General features: G+C 40.8%; 1 long non-coding RNA gene across 3 annotated transcripts in view; it reads right to left on the bottom strand.

Annotated features, from left to right (window-relative positions):
* LOC132371575 (uncharacterized) overlaps positions 1-23,224 on the bottom strand; it is a 51,971-nt gene that overhangs the window by 27,830 nt on the left and 917 nt on the right. Inside the window, exons 2-3 of one of the 3 annotated variants that reach the window (XR_009504883.1) lie at positions 22,740-22,837; positions 18,151-18,270 (exon numbers count right to left, since the gene is read on the bottom strand). The exons of 1 other annotated variant lie outside the window; for it this stretch is intronic. This is a non-coding gene — a long non-coding RNA (uncharacterized LOC132371575). The remainder of the gene's footprint in view (positions 1-18,150; positions 18,271-22,739; positions 22,838-23,224) is intronic. One more of the 3 variants, XR_009504885.1, reaches the window with a different exon arrangement.

Raw genomic sequence — 23,224 nt, 5'->3', positions numbered from 1 at the left:
TTCTTCATCACTCTGCACTCAGCCCTACCATATGGGATTGGCTCTGAGAATCTCACATCAGATGACTGACAAACATGTCATAGTACACTGATCTGGTACCAGATCCTGCCTCTCTTAATGATCTCCTGCAGGTACAATGGAACATTCTAGGATGTTTCCTGGAGCCATCTACCCTATGCAGGTACACTTCCAAGTAGAAACAGAAGCTTTGATTCTCACTGGGACCCCTGCTCTGTCCAACCAACCTCTCTAGAAATATGATGTTCTAATCTCTCCTGATTAGAACATTTCAAGGTCTCTCCCTGTGCTAATTTAGTAAAGGTAAAAGAGAAACAAGAAAGAGGCAAACTATTCAGGAAGCAATATATAGGATTCCTTTACCTAATTTATTTATCTGACATATCTAAATATTGATAAGTATAGTTTCATTTCATGATGGTCAAAAAAAAGAAGGAAGAACCTCCATTCCAACAGTATATATAAAATGGAATCAATATTGCATAAGCTCCAGCTTAAGCTTAGCTACGAGGTACTAACTCTTCTCATAAAGAAGCAATAGTTCTCCATCATTTGAAGCACACTGAGGACTCAGACAGCTGGACACTGAGGGTGTAGTCTCCTCACTCGAATTCTGTACCTGCATCACAGAGCAATGAAATATTCCCAAAGAATTATTGAGGATGAGGTGGGGAGCCGAAACAAAAAAGATGAATCCATAGTCTGTCCTACCATCTGTTTGCTAGATATTACCACAGTCTTGGCCCAATATGACCTTCCCACTTTTCTCTGGGTCTCCCTACTTTCCACCTCCATCCTCTCATTATATCTTACCTACACTTGGGAACAACTCTAGTTTTTCCACTTATCTTTATCAACAAGTAATCCAAATAGCAACTGCGTATATAACGCCTTAGAAATCTCAGGTCTGACTCAGTAATCCATGACCTTAGAACTGTAAAATTTTCCTAATTCCCTTTATTATTTGTTTCTAATTTCCATGTACTTAAACTCTCAAGGTCTCCACTGTTCTCAAGTTTGTCTTCCCTGCAAAATCTGTCAACCTAGACATAGATTTAAGTACCCCCCTCTAATTATCTCATAGGGAATCTAGTTTTTAAAAAAGCCTCAGCAAGCCTTATGGACTTTATTAAAGACTCTTTAATATAACTCATGGGAGATAGCAGTACACCCATAGATATCTATTTAATACACCCTCAGAGTAATTTCTTTTTATAAAGTCTCTTCTGGACAATGAAGACTCTCAGCTTCTTCTTCAACATATGCAGTGTCTCACCCTTCTGATTACCCTCTGCTCTATCCCAGGTCCATTCCCTTTCCTGATATTACATTCTTTCCCAATTTTGTATGTTGGTAAAATCAAAGAACATAAAGTATAACATATTAATTAATTATTATAAAGTGCACTGTCCAGTGATATTAAATACATTCACATTATTGGGCAACCAAAATCACCATTTATCTTTCTAACTCTTTTCTATCTTTTAAAACTGTAACTCTATATCCTTTAAACATAACTTTCCTTTTTGTTCTGTAACCACCTGAAAAGCATCATTACCCTCTCTATTGCTATGATTTTGACTACACTAAGTACCCCATATAACTGAAATAAGTAGTCCTATTGTTATGACTCACTAAACGTCACAAAAGTGGCATTTTTGGTAGTTAATGTCCTCAAGATTCATCCATGTTGTAGCATATTCCTAGATCTTTTCCTTCTTAACACTGAATAATATTGTATTATATGGGTATACCACACTTTGCTTATCCAGGAACTAGTGGATGAACACTTAGGTTGCTTTCATATTTTAGCTACTGTGATTATTACTGCTACAAACATTGGAGTACAAATATTTCTTTAAGACCCAGATTTCAATTCCTTTGGGTACACCCCATAGTAAAATTACTGGATCATGTAGTAATTCTCTTTTTCAATATCAGAAAAACTGCCATACTGTTTTGCAAAGCAGCTGTATCATTCATTCTACATTCCCACCAACATAGCACAATGGTTCCAATTCCTTCACATCCTCACCAATACTTGTTTTCTGCTTGTGTATGTGTGTGTGTGCTTGTGTGTGTGTGCATGCACACAAGCATATAAACACGTATTTAGTGATATGGAGCATCTTTTCAAGTGCTTAGTCATTTGTACATCTTTTTTTAAATTTTTTTATTTATTATTTATTTATTATTTTTATTTTTGGCTGTGTTCGGTCTTCGTTTCTGTGTGAGGGCTTTCTCCAGTTGCGGCGAGTGGGGGCCACTCTTCATCGCGGTGCGTGGGCCTCTCACTATCGCGGCCTCTCTTGTTGTGGAGCAGAGCCTCCAGACACTCAGGCTCAGTAGTTGTGGCTCACGGGCCCAGTTGCTCCACGGCATGTGGGATCTTCCCAAACCAGGGCTCGAACTCGTGTCCCCTGCATTGGCAGGCAGATTCTCAACCGCTGCGCCACCAGGGAAGCCCCTGTACATCTTTTTTTGAAGAACCATCCATTCAAGTCTTTTATCCATTTTTGAATCAGGGTGTTTGCTTTTTGTTGAGTTGTAGGAGTTCTCTGTATATTCTGAATAGAAAACTCTTGTCAGACATATGGCTTTCAAATATTTTCTCCCGTCTTGTGGGTTGCCATTTCATTCTGTTTACGTTGCTTTCACACACATTTTTTTTAAATTATGTACTGTAAGTTGTTTATTTTTTTGTTAGCTGTGCCTTTGTTGTTCCTGCATTTCATACTGAGAAAAACACTGCCAAATCCAAAGTCAGGAAGCACTTGTCCTGTGTCTTCTTCTAAGACTTTTAATTTTATTAGGTCTCATATTTAGTTTCTTGATACATTTTTATTAATTTTTGTATATGATGTTAAGTAAGGGTCCATCTTCCTTCTTTTGCATGTTGACAACAAGACTTCTCAGCACCATTTGTTGAAAATACTATCCTTTCTACTTTGAAAAGTCTTGGCAACTTGTCAAAAATTATTTGGCCATATATCAGGGTTTATTTCTGGGTGTTCTACTCTATTCTATTGGTCTTGAATAAGGGAGAAAATAGTATAATCTATCCAGGTTGATGAAGAACATAAAGAAAGACCAGGACTGAGAATTAGAAGGGCAATATAAAAGAACAGGGAGCAAAAGGCAGTGTGAAAGAAGATCTTGTATTTGCAAGTTCATGGAAACATGATCATGCTAAAACCACTAAAAGCCTGACTTTGAACAACAGAGTAAATGTTTTAGCAAGAAACATAACACTTGCCCATCTCTGGGAAATATAGTATGGGCATAAAGGTAAACCACACACAAATGCATTAAAAAGGGAAGGGTTTTCATGGTGTGAGAATATTGTGGGATTTGAAATGCAATTTACTTCTGTTCTACCATTGTCTAAAATTTATCAAAGTGTATATACAAGCAATTCCAATTCTGGTAATGTGCTTGACAGGTTTACATATGAACTTCAGCAGACCAGTAAATGTACATTCATAGTAGGACTGTTCCCTAAAACAAAACAAAACAAAAAGCCTGGAAAGACTATAATTCACTTTGTCAACACACATACAGATGCAATGATGGTTATATAAAAACAGGGTGAGCATGGGTGCAAGAGGTTAATCCCCAGGCTGGGGTGGGGTGCAGAATTTGAGGGTAACATAGGTAGAAAAGGCTTTTGTCATATCCTTGATTTTTTTTTTTTATAATGAGAAGCAGCTTTTTTTTTTAATGTATTTATTTATTTTACTTATAGCTGTGTGGGGTCTTCGCTTCTGTGCGAGGGCTTTCTCTAGTTGTGGCAAGTGGGGGCCACTCTTCATCGCGGTGCACAGGCCCCTCACTATCGCGGCCTCTCTTGTTGCAGAGCACAGGCTCCAGATGCGCAGGCTCAGCAGTTGTGGCTCACGGGCCCAGTTGCTCCGCGGCATGTGGGATCTTCCCAGACCAGGGCTCGAACCCATGTCCCTTGCATTGGAAGGCAGATTCTCAACCACTGTGCCACCAGGGAAGCCCCATATCCTTGATTTTTGAGGTATGGAAATTTACAGGTTACTACCTTCGTTTCAAAATGAATGAACACACTATTCAATTTTTTAAAACAGGCGAAGTAAACATGAGTGATAATAAATTTCAATCAGTCACATATCAAATAGAATACTAAGAAAAATTAAATAAATGATTTAAGAATGAAGCGGAGAGACTGTCCAAGATGGTGGCATAGAAGGACCCAGAGCTTGATGCCTCTCATGGGCACACCAAAGTCACAATGATTTACAGTACAGCAATTGATGAAAAAGGCTGGGACCTACCATAAAAGACCTTTTACAGCTAAAGACATAAAGAAGGCACTACAACAAGACAGGAAGGAAGGGCGACATCTCAGTATAGTCAAGACCCATACCACCAGATAGGTGGCCCACAAATGGAAGAATAATTACAATTTCAGAGGTGCTCCCAGGTAGCAAGGGGTATGAAGACAACATCAGGCTCCCAAGCCCAGGGATCCTGTGCTGCAAAGAAGAGTCCCTAGAAAGTTGGGCTTTGAAGAACAGCAGGGCTTATTTTCCAGAGAGCCAGAGGGTTGTGGGAAATAGAGATTCCACTCTTAAAGGATGCCCACAAAATCCCACATGTTCTGGGAATCAGAACAGAAGCAGTAATTTGAAAGGATCCTGGGTCACACCTACCTCCTGATCTTGGAGAGTCTCCCGGAGAGGCAGGAGTGAACTACAGCACACCCTCAGGGACACAGACACTGGAGCAGCCATATTGGGGAGCTCCTTCTACCTTGTGGACACTGGTACCAGCAAGCATAATTTCAGAATCCTCCCTCTATCTTTTTAGCCTCAGGGCCTAGCCCTACCCATTTCCACCAGACTATAGACACAAGTACTAGGATGCTGCAGGCCAAGCCACTAACTGAGCATAGGCACAGCCCCATCAACCAGCAAACAGGCTGCCTTCAGACCCTCTCACTGCACAGCTGCCCCTGGACATGGTCCCAGCCCCCAAAAGCCCCAGGACCAGCCTCCACACCTCAATACATAGGCATTAGACCCAGGACCCCCAGGACTCTCCAGACAGAGACCCTGGATCCCAACTCCACCCACCAGTGGGAAGGCACCAGCCCCAGAATCCCCGGCCCCTCTGACAAGTGAGCCTGCTCTGCCCTTGGAGTCAGCCTCACCATCGGCAGGTGATAACTGCACAGGGACTGGATGGAGCTTGGACCTACCCAACAGCAAACCTGCTCCATCCTTGAGATCAGCCTCATACACCAACAGGCACACACCAGCTCCAGGAATACCACAGCCCAGCAGCCTGTGTGACCAGAACACTCACTTGCAGGCCAGAAGCAGCCATGGACTCAGCTGGGTCCTGACCCTGCCCATCAGAATGCCAACACAAGATTAGGGATACCCCAGACCCTGCAGATAGCTGTGTCAGGAACAGTGATCCAACACCAACTCTGTGACTCCTGGGCCCTGCAGCCAGAACTCAGGACCTGGCTCTGCCTCCCAGTAGCCAGCATAGCCCCAGGACCAGGGGTGGGGCACTAGCCCTGATATCACCTGGACTGCAATTCTACCCATAAGTGAATCAGCACTAGATTTGGTGTCCCCCAGAGCTGTGCAGCCAGCTGCCTTATGATTTAGTCTCACCAAGCAGCACAGACAGCCTCCATACAAGGCAGAGTCTGGCAAAAAAGCCAAGCCTACCAGACCACCCACAGTAGTCAGCCCACCACAACAGAAGAGCCCAAGCAGCCCACATAGGGGTACACCTAGAGCATATAGTTCTAGTGATCAGGGGAGAGTGGGCTGCTGGGACCCATAGGACAGCTCCTACAAAAGGCCACTTCTCCAAGGTCAGGAAATGTAACGAACCTACTACATACATAGCAATAAAAACAGGAAGTTAAGAAAAATGAGGTGACACAGAAACACGATCCAAATGAAAGAATAAGATAAGAACCCAGAAGAAGATCTAAGCAAAGTGGAGATAGCCAATCTCCTCAACAAAGGGTTCAAGGTAATGATTGGAAAGATGATCAAAGAACTCAGGAGAAAAATGGACGACCAGAGCAAGAAGTTGGAAGTTTGTAAAAAACAGATAGACTATTAAAGAACAACCAAACAGAGATGAGGAATACAATAACTGAAATGAAAAATACACTAAAAGGAACCAACTGTAGACTAAATGATACAGAGGAATGAATCAGAAAACTGAAGGACAGAGTACTGGAAATCACTGAAGATGAACAGTAAAACCACAGAATAAAATGAAATGAGGAAAGTTTAACAGACCTCTGAAACAACATCAAGTGTACTAACATATAGCATGTGCATGGATTGGAAGAATTAATAGTGTTAAAATAACCATACTACCAAAAGCAATCTACAGATTTAATGCAATCCCTATCAGAATACCAAAGCATTTTTCACAGGAGTTGAAAAAGTAATTTTAAAATTTGTATAGAAACACAAAGGACCCCAAATAGCAAAAACAATCTCAGGAAAGAACAGAGCTGGAGGAATCACACTCCTTGACTTCAGACTATACTACAAAGCTACAGTAATCAAAAGACAATGGTACTGGAGCAAAAACAGACACAAAGATCATTGGAATAGAATAGAGATCCCAGAAATAAACCCACACACATATTTAATTGATTTATGACGAAGCAGACAATATGGAGAAAAAACTATCTCTTCAATAAGTTGTACTGGGAAAACTGGTCAGGTACATAGAAAAGAATAAAATTAGAACATTTTAGCACACCATATATAAAATAAACACAAAATTGAATAAAGACCTAAATGTAAGACCAGAAACCATAAAACCCATAGAGGAAGATATAGAACGTTCTTCAACATAAATGATAGCAACAGTTTTAGGTTCAGTCTACTAAGGCAAATGAAACAAAAGCAAAAATAAACAAATGGGACTTAACTAAACTTAGAAGACTTTCACAGCAAAGGAAACCAAAGACAAACTGAAAAGACAACCTGATGAATAAGAGAAAATATTTGCAAATGATAAGAGGTTAACATCCAAAAGATGACCAATCAAGGGTTAATATCTAAAATATAGAAACAGCACATACAACTCGATATCAAAAAAATACACAAAATCTTTAAAAAAATGAGCAGAAGACCTAAATAGACATTTTTTCCAAGGAAAAAATACAGATAGACAGACCTCAAAAAAAAGATGCTAAATATAGCTAATCCGCAGTGAAATGCAAATCAAAACTATGAGATATCACTTCACTCCTGTCAGAATGGCTGTCATCAAAAAGATCACAAATAAAGGTTAGTGAGGATGTGGAGAAAAGGAAACTCTTGTACACTGTTGGTGTGAGTGTGAATTGGTGTAGCTACTGTGGAAAGCAAAATGGAGGTTCCACAAAAACTAAAAATAGAACTCCCATAATATCCAGCAATTTCACTCTTGGGTATATATCAGAAGAAAACCAAAACACTATTTCAAAAAGATAAGTGCACCCCAATGTTCATAGCAGTGTTATTTGCCATAGCCAAGATACAGAGTCAAACTAAGTGTTCATCAATAGGTTAGTGAATAAAAAAAGATTTTTTATGATGACTTAACCAACAAAAAAATTTTGCCATTTGCAAGAACATGGATGGACTTGGAGGGTATTATGCTTAGTAAAATAAGTCAGACAGAGAAAACAAGCATGGTATGTTATCACTTACATGTAGAATCTAAAAAATTATATACAACAACAACAAAACAGACTCACAGATTAAAGAACAAACTAGTGGTTACCAGTGGGGAGAGATAAGGATGGAGGAGCAAAATAGTGGTAGGAGATTTTGAGGTACCATCCACTATGTATAAAATAAATAAGCTACAATGATGTATTGTATAGCATGGGGAATATAGCCACTCTAATAACTATAAATGGAGAATAACCTAAAAGTTTATGAATCACTACGTGGTACCTCTGAAAGTGATATAATAATGTAAATTAACTATACATCAATAAAATATAAAATAAGAAACAATAAAGGGGAGACAGATTATTAGATAGAAATCAATTAAATAAACACAAGTTTTGGAAATCAAAGAATTAGGAAAGAACATGTAAGAAATAACACTGGCATTTAAAGTGCATGATCTATTCATTTAAAAGAAATCATATAAGTGGTAAAAAATGTTACCCATTCTCACAATTTGTATATCTAGGATAAATTATTATCTACAAAAATATGTTACAAATATTCATTCAAAAAGAAAGAGAAAGTTTGGATTAACCAATTTTAGTATACAAATTTAATACCAGTCTCTATCTAAAATTGATTTGAATAAGTTCTGTTAACACTTAATAAGTTCTGTTAGCCACTTCTAGTTTCTTTGTGATGTAAAATCTTTTAAAGAATAAAAATAAGCCTGTCGGCCTTCCCTGGTGGTGGAGTGGTTAAGAATCTTCCAGCCAATGCAGGGGACACATGTTTGAGCCCTGGTCGGGGAAGATCCCACATGCCGCAGGGCAACTAAGCCCTTGCACCACAACTACTGAGCCTGCACTCTAGAGCCTGCAAGCCACAACTACTGAGCCTGGTGCCTAGAACTCATGCTCTGCAACAAGAGAAGTCACCGCAGTGAGAAGCCCGAGCACCGCAGCAAAGAGTAGCCCTCGTTCGCCGCAACCAGAGAAAAGCCCACACGCAGCAATGAAGACCCAACGCAGCCAAAAAAATAAAATAAAATAATAAAACAAATAAATTTATTTAATAAAAAATAAAAAAAATAAGCCTGTCTACATTATTCCATTAAACATACACAGAAGTTAAAAGAAATGAGAAGGACCAGAGGACAGAAGGACCAGAGGACAGCAGAATCAAGAAAAACTACAATCCTGCAGCCTGTGGAACAAAACCCACAGTTACAGAAAGATAGACAAGATGAAAAGGCAGAGGGCTATATATCAGATGAAGGAACAAGAAAAAACCCCAGAAAAACAACTAAATGAAGTGGAGATAGGCAACCTTCCAGAAAAAGAATTCAGAATAATGATAGTGAAGATGATCCAGGACCTCGGAATAAGAATGGAGGCAAAGATTGAGAAGATGCAAGAAATGATTAACAAAGACCTAGAAGAACTAAAGAACAAACAAACAGAGATGATCAATACAATAACTGAAATGAAAACTACACTAGAAGGAATCAATAGCAGAATAACTGAGGCAGAAGAACGGATAAGTGACCTGAAAGACAGAATGGTGGAATTCACTGCTGCGGAACAGACTAAAGAAAAAAGAATGAAAAGAAATGAAGACAGCCTAAGAGACCTCTGGGACAACATTAAATGCAACAACATTCGCATTATAGGGGTCCCAGAAGGAGAAGAGAGAGAGAAAGGGCCAGAGAAAATATTTGAAGAGATTATAACTGAAAACTTCCCTAACATGGGAAAGGAAATAGCCACCCAAGTCCAGGAAGCGCAGAGAGTCCCATACAGGATAAACCCAAGGAGAAACACGCCGAGACACATAGTAATCAAAGTGGCAAAAATTAAAGACAAATTATTGAAAGCAGCAAGAGAAAAACGACAAATAACATACAAGGGAACTCCCATAAGGTTAACAGCTGATTTATCACCAGAAACCATACAAGCCAGAAGGGAGTGGCATGATATACTTAAAGTGATGAAAGGGAAGAACCTACAACCAAGATTACTCTACCCAGCAAGGATCTCATTTAGATTTGATGGAGAAATCAAAAGCTTTACAGACAAGCAAAAGCTAAGAGAATTCAGCACCACCAAACCAGCTCTACAACAAATGCTAAAGGAACTTCTCTAAGTGGGAAACACAAGAGCAGAAAAGGACCTACAAAAACAAACCCAAAACAATTAAGAAAATGGTCATAGGAACATACATATCGATAATTACCTTAAACGTGAATGGATTAAATGCCCCAACCAAAAGACATAGACTGGCTGAATGGATACAAAAACAAGACCCATATATAGGCTGTCTACAAGAAACCCACTTTAGACCTAGGGACACATACAGCCTGAAAGTGAGGGGGTGGAAAAAGATATTCCATGCAAATGGAAATCAAAAGAAAGCTGGAGTAGCTATACTCATATCAGATAAAATCGACTTTAAAATAAAGAATGTTACAAGAGACAAGGAAGGACACTACATAATGATCAGGGGATCAATCCAAGAAGAAGATATAACAATCATAAATATATATGCACCCAACATAGGAGCACCTCAATACATAAGGCAACTGCTAACAGCTATAAAAGAGGAAATTAACAGTAACACAATCATAGTGGGGGACTTTAACACCTCACTTACACCAATGGACAGATCATCCAAAATGAAAATAAATAAGGAAACAGAAGCTTTAAATGACACAATAGACCAGATAGATTTAATTGATATTTATAGGACATTCCATCCAAAAACAGCAGATTACACGTTCTTCTCAAGTGCGCACGGAACATTCTCCAGGATAGATCACATCTTGGGTTACAAATCAAGCCTCAGTAAATTTAAGAAAATTGAAATCATATCAAGCATCTTTTCTGACCACAACGCTATGAGAATAGAAATGAATTACAGGGAAAAAAACGTAAAAAAGACAAACACATGGAGGCTAAACAATACGTTACTAAATAACCAAGAGATCACTGAAGAAATCAAAGAGGAAATAAAAAAATACCTCGAGACAAATGACAATGAAAACACGACGACCCAAAACCTATGGGATGCAGTGAAAGCAGTTCTAAGAGGGAAGTTTATATCTATACAAGCCTACCTCAAGAAACAAGAAAAATCTCAAGTAAACAATCTAACCTTACACCTAAAGAAACTAGAGAAAGAAGAACAAACAAAACCCAAAGTTAGCAGAAGGAAAGAAATCATAAAGATGAGAGCAGAAATAAATGAAATAGAAACAAAGAAAACAATAGCAAAGATCAATAAAACTAAAAGTTGGTTCTTTGAGAAGATAAACAAAATTGATAAGCCATTAGCCAGACTCATCAAGAAAAAGAGGGAGAGGACTCAAATCAATAAAATCAGAAATGAAAAAGGAGAAGTTACAACAGACACCGCAGAAATACAAAGAATCCTAAGAGACTACTACAAGCAACTTTATGCCAATAAAATGGACAACCTGGAAGAAATGGACAAATTTTTAGAAAGGTATAAACTTCCAAGACTGAACCAGGAAGAAATAGAAAATATGAACAGACCAATCACAAGTAATGAAATTGAAACTGTGATTAAAAATCTTCCAACAAACAAAAGTCCAGGACCAGATGGCTTCACAGGTGAATTCTATCAAACATTTAGAGAAGAGCTAACACCTATCTTTCTCAAACTCTTCCAAAAAATTGCAGAGGAAGGAACACTCCCAAACTCATTCTATGAGGCCACCATCACCCTGATACCAAAACCAGACAAAGACACTACAAAAAAAGAAAATTACAGACCAATATCACTGATGAATATAGATGCAAAAATCCTCAACAAAATACTAGCAAACAGAATCCAACAACACATTAAAAGGATCATACACCACGATCAAGTGGGATTTATCCCAGGGATGCAAGGATTCTTCAATATATGCAAATCAATCAATGTGATACACCATATTAACAAATTGAAGAATAAAAACCATATAATCATCTCAATAGATGCAGAAAAAGCTTTTGACAAAATTCAACACCCATTTATGATAAAAACTCTCCAGAAAGTGGGCATAGAGGGAACCTACCTCAACATAATAAAGGCCATATATGACAAACCCACAGCAAACATCATTCTCAATGGTGAAAAACTGAAAGCATTTCCTCTAAGATCAGGAACGAGACAAGGATGTCCACTCTCACCACTATTATTCAACATAGTTCTGGAAGTCCTAGCCACGGCAATCAGAGAAGAAAAAGAAATAAAAGGAATACAAATTGGAAAAGAAGAAGTAAAACTGTCACTGTTTGTGGATGACATGATACTATACATAGAGAATCCTAAAACTGCCACCAGAAAACTGCTAGAGCTAATTAATGAATATGGTAAAGTTGCAGGATACAAAATTAATGCACAGAAATCTCTTGCATTCCTATACACTAATGATGAAAAATCTGAAAGAGAAATTATGGAAACACTCCCATTTACCATTGCAACAAAAAGAATAAAATACCTAGGAATAAACCTACCTAGGGAGACAAAAGACCTGTATGCAGAAAACTATAAGACACTGATGAAAGAAATTAAAGATGATACCAACAGATGGAGAGATATACCATGTTCTTGGATTGGAAGAATCAACATTGTGAAAATGAGTATACTACCCAAAGCAATCTACAGATTCAATGCAATCCCTATCAAATTACCAATGGCATTTTTTACGGAGCTAGAACAAATCATCTTAAAATTTGTATGGAGACACAAAAGACCCCGAATAGCCAAAGCAGTCTTGAGGCAGAAAAATGGAGCTGGAGGAATCAGACTCCCTGACTTCAGACTATACTACAAAGCTAGAGTAATCAAGACAATATGGTACTGGCACAAAAACAGAAACATAGATCAATGGAACAAGATAGAAAGCCCAGAGATTAACCCACGCACCTATGGTCAACTAATCTATGACAAAGGAGGCAAAGATATACAATGGAGAAAAGACAGTCTCTTCAATAAGTGGTGCTGGGAAAACTGGACAGCTACATGTAAAAGAATGAAATTAGAATACTCCCTAACACCATACACAAAAATAAACTCAAAATGGATTAGGGACCTAAATATAAGACTGGACACTATAAAACTCTTAGAGGAAAACATAAGAAGAACACTCTTTGACATAAATCACAGCAAGATCTTTTTTGATCCACCTCCTAGAGTAATGGAAATAAAACCAAAAATAAACAAATGGGACCTAATGAAACTTCAAAGCTTTTGCACAGCAAAGGAAACCATAAACAAGACGAAAAGACAACCCTCAGAATGGGAGAAAATATTTGCAAACGAATCAACGGACAAAGGATTAATCTCCAAAATATATAAACAGCTCATTCAGCTCAATATTAAAGAAACAAACACCCCAATCCAAAAATGGGCAGAAGACCTAAATAGACATTTCTCCAAAGAAGACGTACAGACGGCCACGAAGCACATGAAAAGATGCTCAACACCACTAATTATTAGAGAAATGCAAATCAAAACTACAATGAGGTATCACCTCACACCAGTTAGAATGGGCATCATCAGAAAATCTACAAACAACAAATGCTGGAGAGGGTGTGGAGAAAAGGGAACCCTCTTGCACTGTTGGTGGGAATGTAAATTGATACAGCCACTATGGAGAACAATATGGAGGTTCCTTAAAAAACTAAAAATACAATTACCATATGACCCAGCAATCCCACTACTGGGCATATACTCAGAGCAAACCGTAATTCAAAAAGACACATGCACCCGAATGTTCATTGCAGCACTATTTACAATAGCCAGGTCATGGAAGCAACCTAAATGCCCATCAACAGACGAATGGATAAAGAAGATGTGGTACATATATACAATGGAATATTACTCAGCCATAAAAAGGAACGAAATTGAGTCATTTGCTGAGAAGTGGATGGATCTAGAGACTGTCATACAAAGTGAAGTAAGTCAGAAAGAGAAAAACAAATATCGTATATTAATGCATGTATGTGGAACCTAGAAAAATGGTACAGATGAGCCGGTTTGCAGGGCAGAAGTTGAGACACAGATGTAGAGAATGGACATATGGACACCAAAGGGGGAAAACTGCAGTGGGGTGGGGATGGTGGTGTGCTGAATTGGGCGATTGGGATTGACATGTATACACTGATGTGTATAAAATTGATGCCTAATAAGAACGGGCAGTATAAACAAACAAACAAAACAACTAATACTAAACTTTCATTGGGTTATTTGTATGGAAATATGTTAATATAAATGTTTCAGACATTACATGAAATTTCTAAAAATCTTATATTTGTATTTGTATGGAAATATGTTAATATACATGTTTCAGACATTATATGAAATTTCTAAAAATCTTATATTTGTATTTGTATGGAAATATGTATGGAAATATGTTAATATAAATGTTTCAGACATTACATGAAATTTCTAAAAATCTTATATGTTCTGGTATAATGTTATAAGTAATAATCCTAGTTATTACTTTAAAATATATATCTCAGAAATAACTAATGTTCTTGTCAACTGCATTATTATGAACTTTCATCAAATCTTTAACAGTGGTCATTTTTAAGTCTTTTGTCATTTACAGACAGTTCTGGGTGTACTCTGATGCTTTTGGAAATATGTTCCTATAAAAGGCTTTCATCTTCAAGAAATTCATGGAAAAGACTCTGACAAGTACAGGTTTCTGGTAACTGACTGTACTGCTGAAGTGAATGAATAAGCATTTTCAGAACTCTAATGAAAAAACTGATGAACTCATAAAAGTGTTAACAAAAGATCAAGATGAAAAAAAAAATCAATTACATGGGACTGAGTGAACTGATGAGGATGAGTATAATTTTTGTGACTTTCTGTCTGAATTAAAAAAAAAATCCCACAAGGACTCAGAGGCAAAGAACATACAAATCAATTTTCACTGCAAAGTAAAGGAGCTGTTACAGTGGAGGATTACTGGACTGAATGTCAATATTATGACATAGTATGAGTGTGTTTCATGTTTGGTAATTGCAATCGTTGCTTTTGTTGTGGTCATCCATGTACAATGCTTGGTGTCAGTCTATTTATCTCTTGTAAAAATAAAATGCAGTGTGTGTGTGTGAAAAAAAAAAAAAAAAGAAATGAGAAGACAGGTCAACCAGGAAGGTGAATTTACTGAGAAACAGTCATTCTTTCTCCCTCCTCCTTTTCTTTTCCTCCTTTTCCAGGTCTCTTTCGGTTTCAATCGAGTGAAGTCTTGAGAGTTCTGAGAATATTTCTTTAAGGGCTTCAAATAACCATACCAACATCCTCTACCACAACTACACACACAGGGACAAAAATAATCCTCTGCTATCTACTCATGTAGGAGGGATTCATGCACAGTAAACTCCTACATGGAGACACAACAGGTGAGTTTTCTACCTGTTCTTCATAATGTCCTTCCATTATAGTGAATCCCACACATTATGAGGCAGAAGGGGTTATGTGGGCTTCTCCTTGAAGTCAAAAAATCTGCAGTCATTTCAAGTACCTGATGATCATAGGGTACAGCCAGGGAGGGAGCCGTCCCCCTTGGGGAAGGGGGTGAATGGGCGCCCGCACCCGTGCACCCCCTGATGTACAGCTTCTGGAGACACAAAGGGCGGTCACACCACAGCCTGTCAGGGTGTTGGGCCACTGGGCAACCCGACCAGCCTAAAAGTGCCCCATCAGATGCTGAAAGCAAAACTCTTTCCCCTCTTTGAAGCCAGGCAATTTGGGCCAGAGAGTCAGAGGAGACCGGTAATCAACTCCTCCTCTCTGCTCACCTCCTTGGGGTTACAGCAACCCCATCTCCAAACCCACATCTGATCCTGGAGTGCCAAAGTGGGAGCCGCAGGTGGGCTCTGCCGGCGCTTCAGCGCCCTCTGGAGGTTGTCTGCTCTAATGGCAACTCTCAGCCCCTCCTCCTCCTCCCCCTTCCCTAGTCAAGAGGGCTGCCTTGACCTCGCACAGCCGCTAGCCTGACGTCATTCTTCTTTTTCTCTAATTACAATGAAGTGTCCTACAGAGGTTTAGAATCTTTTGGAGGAGGAAGATCTTTTAGTCAATACACCTTAACTGTGAGAAGTTGGTTTCAGGAATGAACCTGAAATACTGTATTTTTCTCCTGATGATTCCAAGGAGAGCTCAAGTTTTCTAAGTCATAGGAATAACCAAGTAATAAATATGATATTCTGAGCCAGAGATGAAAAAGCAGTTTTTAGCACCCCCTCCTCATGTCATATGACTGGGATTTAAATCGATCAGCTGCCACTGGTTTTTAAATCACATGACCCAACTTTAAATCAATCAACTACTCTCCTGTAACTCAAGTGACTTGGCTTTAAATCGTAAGAAATGCAGTTATAAATATGATGTTCTGAACCATAAATGGAAAAACAACATTTTAGAAAGTTTTTTTTCTTTTCAAATGGACCTTTCATTGCATACAGAATAAAGGAGTCTCTTGTGGATTTTTTTTTTTTCTTTTTGGCTACTTAGGGTCTTCGTTACTGCGCGTGGGCTTTCTCTAGTTGTGGCGAGCGGGGCCTACTCTTCATTGCAGTGCATGGGCTTCTCATTGCGGTGGCTTCTCTTGTCGGGAGCACGGGCTCTAGGGGCGCGGGCTTCAGTAGTTGTGGCACACGGGCTTAGTTGCTCTGACGCATGTGGGATCTTCCTGGACCAGGGCTCGAACCTGTGTCCTCTGCATTGGCAGGCGGATTCTTACCCGCTGCCCCACCAGAGAAGTCACTCTTGTGGATTTCTTGAACCATAAACACATACAATGTCTCCGTTGGCTTGACTGATTTAGTTTTGACATTTAAAATAGAAAGTTAAGACTCCGCACGAGCATTTATTTTTCAGAAAACACGCTCATGAACAGTGATGGCTGCAGACAATAACTTTGTATCAACTCCATGACATCTATGGGGGGGGGGGTAAATATTGCACAGGCTCCCAGAGCCAAATAAGAAGCCTCAAACCTGCTCCTCCCATTGGAGGTGGGAGCCCCCTTCACCACCATCCCCAACTTAGTCAAGATCATCAGTGCAATGGTGCCACCACAAGAATGATTTCCTGGGAAACTGTGTCTCTATGTGAGAGGAGGAGCCCTGATCTTGAGCACATCACCTCTCTGAGGCTCACTTCCCACATCTGTCAAATTAAATAGCTAGAGTCAATAGATGATCCCCAAGCTCTCTTCCAGTTCTGAGTGTCCTAGATTCAAAGGAATAAATTTGTTGCTCACAGTTTAGAGATGAGCCCACCACAGGCCAGCTTAGATGGGCTCCCCCACTGCTAGGAGGGCACCAAAATCATAGGACAAGGATAAACCTTGCCAAATAAGTCATCCTTATCACCTCCTTATCACTTTTCAAGACTTGCCTTCAGTCCTTCCATGTTTACAGAGTTAAAAGCTAGTGGTTTTCAAGAGGATTTCCCAAGAATACACAGCCAAATAAAGGACTTCCCAACATTTGCTTACTTAGGGAAAACATAAACTATATTTTCTATGTATTTAGTAGTTCATAGACCAAACAGAAAGCTCCCAGATAAATGAGATTTCTAGTACAGAAAAGACTGAAAATATATGTAGGCCTTAGTATGTTTTTATTCTGCAGTCACAAGTTTTAGCAGAGAGCCACTGGTCAAATTGAGTGCTCATTAAGGTTCTACTCTATATTGTCCATTTCAAATGGCATAGAAAAGACAGCACTTCTTGCCTGACCCATTGATTGAGCTTGATTTTGGACTTATCACCAACCTCCACAAGAACACCTCAAAGAAAGGATTTGTAACTCCAACCCCCTTAATTTGGATAACATGCTTCCCTCCAAAGAAAAACCACGATAGTATATTTACAACATCATAAAAAGAATTCGAGTTCTATAATCTGTCTTGACCATCTATATTCAGTCAGGAGAAAAGCAGAGTTAAAGGCAACTCTGTCGTCATATGCTGGAAGGTCAATTCTAATGCCCTATAGGATGGTATTGAACCACATGGCATTTTATTTGAATTGCACTTTACTTTTTCTGTTTTGATATCTTGTGACTCCAGAGTACTAGCTACTGTTGCCAAGGCAAGATGACTTTGGGTAACTGCAGGGACCCACAGGGGTTTTTGTTTGGTTTTTAAATATTAACATGACAAAAATGGAAAAAGTAAATACAGAGAACAAATTCAGCCCATTTTCTCTTCAGAATGAATGAAATACAAATCCTTTGGTCATATCTCTGATTAAAGAATACAAAGACCCATGAAGTGATTTTCCCAACTGGTATAGAGACTTTCTCCCAACTGGTGGGGCTGGTACCATCAACTGGTGGGGCTGGTACTCTTCTCATTCTTTGTGCTGGATTGAAGCCCCTCTGAAACTGTGGGATATTGATTAGACACAATATGAACTGCTCACCTCTGACATGTTAACCTTCAAATGGAAGAATCCTTTCTTTGTGTGAATAAAGGTGGCCTTCGAGGTCCAGATTTCAGGGAACTTGTGAAGGGAAGCCAGAAAAACACATGGTGCAAACCACTGAAATACATTCCAAAAGATTCAAATGCAGATGAGAATAAAGATTCCACCATTAAACCAGTTTTTCCTCCTCTGTGATTATTCCTTCTCGTCAGTATAATCTAAAGGTTTTTAGTCATGCTGGTGGACTCAAATCATATGACGATGGGAAAATCAAAGCCTCTATTTTCTGGAACATCATGTAAAACTTCTCTGGAAACAGATAACATCTTTGCTTCCTACTAACTGAAATGCAGTATTTTAAAATCAGAAGTCCACATGCAGATCAAGAAACCTGTCATACACGGCACTTTTTATCAAAACCTCCAAAAGCAAGGTCTCCTTAAGACAAATAAAGGATTCAAGCATAATACCATGTTGCTACCAGAGACCTGGAGACCAACAAGAAGGTTTTCAGTACAATTAAATAACAGCTCACAAAGCTCAGAGCAACTGTTTTCAAGAAATATTTAGAAGCTCTGGGAAAGTGCTCTGTCTCATGCTGGGAAGCTCACTGGACCCAATGACTCCTGCTCCGAGGAAATAATGCTGGGAGTGTGTCTGGAAGAATAAACATGAGACTGAACCCTCACAGGAAAAGTATAGGTTTGACATCTGTTGGCATTTTCACAGGGGAACATGTGAGCAGACCTTCGTTTCCTTTCTAGGCAGACTCTTCTCATCTGACCATTAAAACTGCACAAGATTCAACAGCCACTCCTGCTAGGGGTGGATACTTCCTTTCATGCTCAGCGGAAATCCCCTAGTTTGGATACGATTTGAGTTTGATCCTGTGAAACCATCAGAACTTCCCACCAGAGATCAGTGAGGAGATTCTGGCCTTTATTAGTATTCATGATGAACACGGGTGTCCTGGCTGTACTTGCCAATGCTCTTGCTATTTTTATCCACCTTCCTCCCTGTGAGTACCTTTGACCAACCCTGAGCTCAGACTCCTGACCTATTACAGTGACTTTGTCAGCCTTTCTTTAAAAATGGACAGGTAATAAAACGAATTTAACCTAGAAGCAGCAGCTCAGTAAGGGAAATAAAATCATCAGAAGTTATCTAATCACAGCCACAGCCATCCAGGGCTCTGTCTTACCTGCTGGGTCATAAGAATGGGACCTTCCTAAACTTGAAGGGCATCCAATCAAATAGGTAAAGGTCTGCTCACCTCTGGCTCTTGGAGGGATTGCTAGGCACTCTACCCAGTGTATACTAACTGCAAAACACTGTCATGGTTGTGAAACACCTATGTTCCAGGAAAGCTTTTTGGGGTGCATGGGGAAGGTTTCTTTTTGACATCAAGCAAAAAATAAATCACCAAGCTCTTTGAGCACAGGGGTTCTTAAGAGGGCAGTAGAAGGAAGGAATGGGCAGAAAAGATGATCTCCAGTGAAGTGAAGGCCGTTTTTCCAAAAGAGTAGGATTTAGTCTCAGTTTAAGGAGAACACTTTTAAATAGCTGGGACAGCTCCAAACTGCAGTTTAGGGAACGAGTGCTTCAAAAGAACAGTGCTTTAAAAGTCCTGGCAAGGCAGCAAGAGGATGAAGAGTTGGTTTTGCATAGTTTTGAACACAGGAGTAAAGAAGCAGAGGCATCTCTGACTAAAAGGCCCTGAGATCCTATGGCATCAATGGGTCAGTTGCAGGGGCAGGGGGTGTGGGGGGCGATATTTCTCTCTCAACGTCTCCCAGGGCAGCCACCCCTCCCGACCCCACCCCCCCACTCCCTTCACCCTTCCTCCCTCCACTGTTGGGTCCCCAGGGACAGCACTTTTCAAGCTGGAGCCCTCAGGCACCATCTCTGCTGTCTGGATTCTTCCTGGAGCCTGGCAAGTTCTGGGACAGGAAGGCGGGTCTGCAAGGCCGCTGCGGTGCAGTCGGACCTGGAGGCCTGGAGGGGAACTGGAGCCCTGAAGCCCACCCACGTCCTTGAAGCCGAGGGAGGAACACATCCTCCTAACAGTACTTCTCAGGGGTCAGCGTGCTCCCCACCCGACGGTGATCCATACTCACTTGAGGCAGCAAGGACTGCCTCTAACTGGCCCCCTCGATTCCGCCTTAAGGGTCCTCGCACATGTGTGATAGCGCAGGCCCCGGATCTCTTTAGTCAGCTGAGGCCAGTGCTGCCGGCATCCCTCCAGTCCCATCCCCCAGCCCCTCCCTCTGGGACTGTATCTAATACAAGAAAGAGCACAGAGGAATTGGCTGAATCAAGGGACCTGGGAGCCTGGGGATGAGTTTGAAGACCAAGAACCTAAGGCGTAATTACATATTATTGGAAACTCTTGTGGAGTGTGTGTGGGGGGGGAGGTTAGGAGGCTGAGAGGCTGAGTCGACCTGGTGAGTCCAGCCCCAGGACACCACACAGCCCTGTCCCCCTTTCCCTGCCATCAGACAAGCGGTGCCGCAACTCCAGCCGGGACTCTGCACTTCCCCCTCCCTGATTCTCCAGAAGAGCAGGTGGCCCCCCTCTGAGGGCAGGGGCAAGACAACGGACCAAGTCCCCCTGCACTAAGGCGCTACTGGAATCTCTTCCTGAACAGCAGTGCTGGCTTGGAGCGAACCCGTGCACCGCCAAAGTTGGTCTCGTCCTGCAGCTGAGGGACGCAGGCTTTAAGTCAGCTGCCTTGGCTTTAAATCAATCAGTCCCCCCTTTAAGTCAGGTGACCCAACTTTAAATCACTGTGTGCCCCTCAAGCCTGCCACTTCAAAAGTTGGGAACTTCACTTTGATCCCAGCACCTCACACAGCTGAATGCACACTGTAGTCACCCCCAAGCCTGGCTTAGAGGCAGGCTATAAGGTAAGGGGATGGGCTGCACACATGGTGAGGAGGGTGCACTTCATGTACCAGAAGGGTCCAGGTACTCTGGGTACAGCAAGCAGTGCACGATACAGCAGCTCCCTGGCAAAGCTGGTGATGCACAGGGGGAGCAGGCACACCCAGGCACGCAGAGGTTCCAGGCCGGGAGCTGGGGCACAGCCAGCCGGGAGGGTGTGAAAGCCGAGGATCTGAGCCTTCTTGAGAAAGGCAGACACAGAGGATGGATGAGAAACAAAGACCAGATGAAACATGGATTTGAAAAGCACACCCTGCTCTTGAAACTGGGGTGGGGTCACCCCAGATTTGAGTCTTCTTACGCCCCAGTACCTAGTGCTTTGGTATTTGCCCAATTACTTCTAAAATGTGACTGATAATATCTAAACCATAGAATACTGCATTTGGAGTGGTTTTGCGTGTTTATGTTTCTATAGTGGAATAATCTTTTCTACAAGAAAAATGTACACAATCTGGAATAAATTCAAACCCCTCTTTAAAAAGTACTATATCGGACTTCCCTGGTGGCGCAGTGGTGAAGAATCTGCCTGCCAAGGCAGGGGACATGGGTTCGAGCCCTGGTCAGGGAAGATCCCACATGCCGCGCAGCAGCTAAGCCCATGGGCCACAACTACTGAGCCTGCAGACCACAACTACTGAAGCCCGCGCGCCTACAACCGGTGCTCCACAACAAGCGCAGCAAGAGAAGCCACCGCAATGAGAAGCCCGCGCACCACAGCAAAGAGTAGCCCCTGCTTGCCGCAACTAGAGAAAGCCTGCGCGTAGCAACGAAGACCCAATGCAACCAAAGATAAATTAATTAATTAAATTTTTTTAAAAAGTACTATATCCTTCTGTACAACTTCTCTGGGAAGAACAGAGAGATGGCGTAGGAGAGTGAGAAAGACCAATACTTAGTGCACATCTCTCATGCAGGTGCTCTGCTGGCTCAGATAGATTTATCCCCAATTTACAAAGGAGGAAATAAGCTCAGAGAGGTTTAGTAATTTTCCCAAAGCCAAACAGTTCTTGAGTGGCAGAACCAAGATCTGAACCAAGTCTGTTACCTTCAAAGCCTAAGTCCTCATCACAACAAAACTCAATTAATATTTACATTTATCGAATTACATTGCAACCTGGGGAGTTCTTGGCACAATCCTGAATAAGAGTGAGAAAGAAAGAAATAGCATTGTTCCTACAGTCAACCCAAATTTTTGGAGCAGCTGCTAGATGCCTGGCCCTTTTTAGGGTTCAGCAGTGATCAAGACAGGAAGAGTCCTGCTTTCATGAACCACGTAGTGGGGAGGAGAGACGGGTGCAACTTGGGTGAGGGATTTCACCTTGCTGGACCTCTGTTTTCTCATCTGGAAAATGGGATGGGTGTTCCTCATTTTCTGGGATTGTCCAGCCCTCACATTCTCTGATTCCATAAGAAGCATTTGTTTTCCTGTTTCTTTAAACTTCATTCAGGCCGTGAGCTGTGATGAATGTTGTTAGCTGCTCCCCAAATCACTCTATCCCCACCCTTTTCCTGTGATCAGGTCTTTCCCGAAACATGACTCACAGTCAGTCAAGTCACAGAACCTAAGGGGCACCCAGCAGAAAAATTCCAACCCTTGCTTCCCAGGAGTTCTGCGGTCTACCTGACAGGTAAACGTAACTCACCTGGCACAAGGTGGCCATCCCTGGTTTCACATCAACATGATCTCAGGCACAAACCTCCTTGTTTTTCCATTTTGTCTTTAAGTTACTTGTTGAAACAACTGCACAAATATGACAAAGATATAAAATCAGGCATCTTCTGCCCCCAGTGCCTACTAATAAATGATTTTCTGCCACTTAAATGATAAAGATAGAACATTTCAACATTCTGCTACCCTTATTATTTGTCATTTTTGTTGATATTTCTATTGACTACATCTTTCAATATTTTAACAATGGAACATTTATTTAGGTTGTTCCAGACCCAGCCTTTAGTGGTAAAAGTTTTGTTGTTATATTTCTATTATGTTTCCTTTAAAAATCATTATCCTATTTAAATGGATTAAGTCAATTCTACAGGCATTTATCTTATGATATTGATGAAATTGATACATAGAGGGCAGTAGTACAAGTTGATTGGACCTGAGAACCTCTATTAGCACAGTTAA

This window comes from Balaenoptera ricei, chromosome 9, assembly GCF_028023285.1.
Source record: "Balaenoptera ricei isolate mBalRic1 chromosome 9, mBalRic1.hap2, whole genome shotgun sequence".
Classification (NCBI taxonomy): Eukaryota; Metazoa; Chordata; class Mammalia; order Artiodactyla; family Balaenopteridae; genus Balaenoptera; species Balaenoptera ricei.
Note: the sequence above shows the minus strand (reverse complement) of the source record. Positions and strands in the feature narration are given on the sequence as shown.